At 48.9% G+C, this 6,000-nt stretch overlaps 1 protein-coding gene across 1 annotated transcript in view; it reads left to right on the top strand.

Moving 5' to 3' along the window:
• Positions 1 to 4,211: 4,211 nt before the first annotated feature.
• FUT10 (fucosyltransferase 10) overlaps positions 4,212 to 6,000 on the top strand; it is a 78,306-nt gene continuing 76,517 nt past the window's right edge. The window contains exon 1 of the mRNA XM_055334568.1: positions 4,212 to 4,282. The gene's annotated coding sequence lies outside the window, so the exon portion shown is untranslated. The remainder of the gene's footprint in view (positions 4,283 to 6,000) is intronic.

Below are 6,000 nucleotides of genomic sequence, written 5' to 3'. Positions count from 1 at the left end.
TTTTTTTCTAACAAGAATGTTAAAGATCTACTTTCTTAGCAACTTTCAAATATTAAATACATACTTTTTATTTTTAACTATAATCACCATGTGCACATTATATCCCTATGACTTTTTTAAAAGAGATTTTATTTATTTATTCATGAGAGATATAGAGAGGCAGAGACATAGGCAGAGGGGGAAGCAAGCTCCTTGCAGGGAGCCTAATGTGGGACTCTATCCCAGGACCCTGGGATCACTGCCTTGAGCCAAAGGCAGATAGATGCTCAACCACTGAGCCACCCAGGCGTCCCTTTGACTTGTTTTTGTTTTTTTTTTTAAAGATTTTATTTATTTATTCATGAGAGACAGAGACAGAGAGAGAGAGAGAGAGAGAGAGAGAGAGGCAGAGACACAAGGCAGAGGGAGAAGCAGGCTCCATGCAGGGAGCCTGACATGGGACTCCATCCTGGAACTCCAGGATCATGCCCTGGGCTGAAGGTGGCACTAAACCACTGAGTCACCTGGGGTGCCTGCTATGACTTGTTTTTTAAAAGTTTATTTATTTATTTATTTGAGAGAGAGAGAGAGAGAGAGAGAGAGTGCAAGTGGAGGCAGGGGAAGAGAGAGAGAGAATCTCAAGCAGATGCAGTGCTGAGCAAGGAGCCAAGGGCTTAATCTCAGGACCCTGAGATCATGACCTGAGCTGAAATCAAGAGTTGGATGCTTAACAGACTGAGCCTCCTAGGCGCCCCGCCCCCCTGATATTTTTGTAACTACAGGTTTGTACCTTTTGACTGCTTTCACTCATTTCTCCCCCTCCCCCAAACATTTTGTTCTCTGCTTCTATGAGCTCTGTTGCCTTTCTGTTTTAGTTTTTTATTATTTTTAAGATTTATTTATTTGAGGGGGGGGGAGAGAATCTTCAAGCAGATTCCCCACTGAGCATGGAGCCCAATGCAGTGCTTAGTGTGGGCTTTCTATCTTATGACCTATGAGATCATGATGAGCAGAAACCAAGATTCAGACACGTAATTGATTAAACCACCCTGGGCCCTTATTTTTGTTTTTAAAATTTCACATGTAAGTGAGATCATATGATATTTGTCCTTCTTGGCCTTATTTCACTTTGCATAATCCCCTGTAGGTCCATTCCCATTGTCACAAATGGCAAGATTTCATTTTTAAATAATGACTGAATAATATTCCATTTTTATTTCTTCATATATACTTCCTTTTACTAATATATATATATATTCTTATTCATTCATCAATTGATAGATATTTAGGTTCTTACCATATCCTTGGGTATTGTAAATAATGCTGCAATGAATGTGGGGATGCATACCATTAACCCTTCAACAACATGGGTTTGAATTTTGGGAATCCACTTACATGTGCTTTTTCAATAAATATAGTACTATAAGTGTATTTTACTCAGGATTTTTAACATTTTTTCTAGTTTAGTTTATAGTAAGAATACAATATATAATACATATACCACATATGTATTGAGGAGGGTTGGCATGCCCCTTGTTCAAGGGTCAACTATATATCTTTTTTGAGTTAGCATTTCATTTTCTTCAGATAAATACTAAGAAGTGCAATTACTGGATCACATGGCAGTTTTATTTTTTAAGTTTTTGAGGAAACTTCATACTGTTTTCAATAGTGGCTGCACCAGTTTGCATTCCCACCAGCAGTGCACAGTGGGTCTTTTTTCTCTATATACTGACCAACACCTGTCATTTTGTGTCTTTTTGATACTGGCCTTTCTTACTGGTGTGAGGTGATATCTCATTGTGGTTTCAGTTTTTATTTCCCTAGTGGTTAGTGATGTTGAACATTTTTTCATGTGTCCAATTTTTTTCATGTTGGCCACTTGGATATCTTAAAATACGTTCTTTTTAAAAAAATTTGTATTTTTCTGTTCATGAGAGTCAGACAGGGGGAGAGAGAGACAGAGAGAGAGGCAGAGGCACAGGCAGAGGGAGAAGCAGACTTCATGCACGGAGCCTGACATGGGACTCAATCCCAAATCTCCAGGATCAGGCCCTGGGCTAAACGCGGCGCTAAACCTCTGAGCCACCTGGGCTGCCGGGCCATTTGGATATCTTTTTTGCAAAACTGTCTATTCAGGTCCTCTACCCACTTTTTATTTTTTAAAAATATTTTTAAAATTTATATATGAGAGAGAGAGGCAGAGACACAGGCAGAGGGAGAAGCAGGCTCCATGCAAGGAGCCCAACACAGGACTCGATCCCAAGACCCCGGGATCACGACCCAGGCCGAAGGCAGACACTCAACCACTGAGCCACTCAGGTGTCCCTCTCTGCCCACTTTTTAATTGGATTGTTATTTTGGTATTGAGTTGTGTAAGTTCTTTATATATTTTGTATATTAATCCCTTATTGGCATATCATTTGCAAATGTCTTCTACATTCACTAGGTTGGCTTTTGGCTTCATTGATGGTTTCCTCTGCTATTAAAAGCTTTTTATTTTGACGTGGTCCCAATTGTTTATTTTCTGCTTTTGTTTCCCTTGCCTCAGGAGACATACCCTTAAATGTGTTGCTAAGGGCAATGTCCAAGAGATTGCTGCTTATGTTTTCTTTCAGGAGTTTTATGGTTTTGGGTCTCATATTTAGGTCTTTAATCCATTTTGAGTTTATTTTTGTGTATAGTGTAAGAAAGTGGTCCAGTTTCATTGTTTTGTAGGTAGCTGTCCAGTTTTCCTAACACCATTTATTGTAACAACTTTCTTTCGTGGGCTCTCTATCCTGTTCCATTCACCTATGTGGCTATTTTTATGCTAGTACCATACTGTTTTGATTACTCTAGCTTTTATATCTTGAAATCTGGGATTGTAATACCTCCAGTTTTGCTCTTTTCAAGATCACTTTGGCTATTCCAGATCTTTTGTGGTTCCATGCTAATTTTGGGATGGGCAGATGTGTAGTAGTATATGAGTGTTGTGTTAATCTGCATTTCTCTGATGACAAAAGTAGTTAAGCATCTTTTCACATACTTACTGGCTTCAGAGTCTTCCTTGATAAGTCTTGGTAAGTCTTTAGTTCCTTCCTCCCCAGAGGAGATTTTTTTTTAAAGATTTTATTTATTTATTTGAGATACAGAGAAAGAAAGTGAGAGAGAAAGAGGGAGCACAAGCAGGGTGAGGGGTAGAGGGAGAAGCAGACTCCACACTGAGTAGGGAGCCTGATGCAGGACTGGATCCCAGAACTCTAGGATCACCACCTGAGCCCAAAGGCAGATGCTTAACGGACTGAGCCCCCCAGGAGCCCCCCAGGGGCGATTTTTATTAGGTCACTGTTTTGATTCTTTCTTATTGAATTATAGGCATTCTTGGCTACATCCTGGATATAAATTCTTTCTTAGATAAGTCAACTGCAAATATCTTTTACTCTGGATTGTCTTCCTTTCTACCAATAGTGTCTATGATGAACAGAATTTGCCTTCTGTGATGATAACCGATTTATCAAGCTTCTCCTTTGTTTTCGGTGTTTCTTGAAATTGATAATATTATCAACCAGTTTCTGTAGAGAAGTTAATTGAGGTGCTTGGCACTGGAACTGAACTCTCAGGGCCAGGGGTACTGTGAGGCAGGCCTAGGGCAGCGATGGCTCTAGGTTCCTGCAAGGGGGCCCCGCACTTGCCGTGGCCCAGTCAGCGTCTCGTCTCCTACTTCGAGCCCCGGATGCCTCACTTGCCTCACCCTAGCCCTGGCTCTGCCAAGGTCTTGCATTACCTCCCTACGTTTATCACCTCCCTGCAGGCTGGGTTCTAAATCTAATCCTAGTTGCGTTCTCCGATTTTGGAATTCGGTAGCCTGCTGGGCATTTTTACGGGCAAATGGCCATCCTGCTCCGTCTACCAAGCAGGGGCACCTGGTTAAAGGCGCCCGGGGCTCTGCTCGCTTACCGTGTTCTCGGCTTTCCTGCACAGGTGACTCGGGATTGGCCTCGTGCTAGCCGAGTCCGAGAAGCGTCCCACGACCTACTCAGGAGCCTGGCAGGAGCGTCCCGGGAGCTCCGAGCAGCCGGCCTGGCCCCCCCGAGGCGAGGCCCGCGGGCTCCCGGGAACCCCGGCCCCCGGCTCCCAAGCCGGCACCGGGGAAAACCCGGATGGAGGATCGCGGGGCCCGGGCGGGCGGGCGGCCGGGCCGTTAGCCCCCCCTTCCCAACCTCCTCTCCGAGTCTTCGCCCCAGCTCGGGCAGGGCGCAAACTGAAAGTGCCACTCGGCGGGGCTGCGGGCCACGGAGCGGCCTCCTCCCCCGAGACCCAGGTGAGTGGGAGGCGCCGCGTCCCGTCGGGCGGCCCCGGGCCGGGCAGCCCGCAGCCCCCGCGCGCTCCGCGTCCCCGCCGCGGTGCCCGAGCGAGCGTGTCGCAGGGAAAGACGGGCCTGTGCGCCGGGAAGGGAGCCGGGTCCGTTTCGGGAAGCCCCGGGCAGCGCTTTGGGGGCCGCTGCCCGCGAGGGAAGCCTCCTCGGGGCTGAAAAGCGCAGGTGGGAGGCCGGGGCCGCGCAGGAGCCCGGGGAGGCGCGGGGAGGCGCGGGCAGGCGCGGGCAGGCGCGGGCGACCCGGCAGTCGAGGCCGCTCCCCTCCGCCGCCCCCGCGCCGCCCGCCGGCTCCGGAGCGAGCCCCGCCCCGGGGGCTGCGGGTTGCTCCCCCGCCCACGTTCACGGAGAATCACTTGTTGCTGGAGTTGTGTGCTCACGTGGGAGCGGCTCTGACCGCCCAGCTAGAGGAGCATCGCGGATTGAAAGGAGAAAAACGCCCTGGGGCGTGTGTGTGTGTGTCCCTGTGGCGTGTGTGTGTGTGTGTGTGTGTGTGTGTGTCCCTGGTGTGTGTGTGTGTGTGTGTGTGTGTGTGTCCCTGGTGTGTGTGTGTGTGTGTGTGCGCCTGGGGCGTGTGTGTGTGTGTCCCTGGGGCGTGTGTGTGTGTGTGTGTGTCCCTGGGGTGTGTGTGTGTGTCCCTGGGGTGTGTGTGTGTGTGTGTGCCTGGGGCGTGTGTGTGTCCCTGGGTGTGTGTGTGCGTGTGTGTGTGTGTCCCTGGTGTGTGTGTGTGTGTGCCTGGGGCGTGTGTGTGTGTCCCTGGGGTGTGTGTGTGTGTCCCTGGGGCGTGTGTGTGTGCGCGCGCGCCTGGGGTGTGTGTGTGTGTCCCTGGGGTGTGTGTGTGTGTGTGTGTGCCTGGGGCGTGTGTGTGTGTCCCTGGGGTGTGTGTGTTGGGGTGTATGTGTATGTGTGTGGAGAGCCCCCAGAAGGGCCGGCTTTGGTTATCCATCCGCAATCCATTTCTTCCCTATTCTTGTACCCCATTAGCGCCTTCAGAATAAAACTCATTTTGTAGAAGACGGAGAGATAACATGGATGTCATTTTCATTTCCCGGGCATCTTTTTTTTTTTTAATATTTTATTTATTTATTCATGAGAGACCCAGAGAGAGAGAGGCAGAGACGTAGGCAGAGGGAGAAGCAGGCTCCATGCAGGGAGCTCGTTGGGGCGGGAGTGGGGGGTGGAGGGACTCATCCCAGGACCCTGGGATCACGCCCTGGGCTGAAGGCAGATGCTCAACCCCTGAGCCACCCAGATATCCCTTCCTGGGGATCTTTTAATGATTCTTTACTATGTTACAAGTGTCATGCAAAATGACCGTTTTCCTTAGCATCACAGCTCCAACAGACTGCCCCCTGTTCACGGCCTCAGCTCCCTCAAATGCGTTGCGGTGACTTGGCTGGTTGACTTCGTTTGCGGAGTGTATGGGCTCTGGCCTCCTCCAGTGTTCTTCTGTATGGCAAGTTGGTCTTCACGACCTCGTTGACCCCGTTTTCTTTGTACGCCCTTCCTCCCCTCACCTTGAGACAACCCAGGAGCTCATGACCAATCTTGGGCTTGCTAGTGATGTCACACTACAGCTAGGGCATTGTTTCTGTACACCCCGTGGTCCCTCAGAGGTGGGTCATGGCTATCGCTCTGAATAAGCATCCCCGGGTATTTGCACACTA

This window comes from Nyctereutes procyonoides, unplaced genomic scaffold (genome assembly GCF_905146905.1).
Source record: "Nyctereutes procyonoides isolate TBG_1078 unplaced genomic scaffold, NYPRO_anot_genome, whole genome shotgun sequence".
NCBI classification, from domain to species: Eukaryota; Metazoa; Chordata; class Mammalia; order Carnivora; family Canidae; genus Nyctereutes; species Nyctereutes procyonoides.
This window is presented reverse-complemented; position numbering and strand designations above follow the sequence as displayed.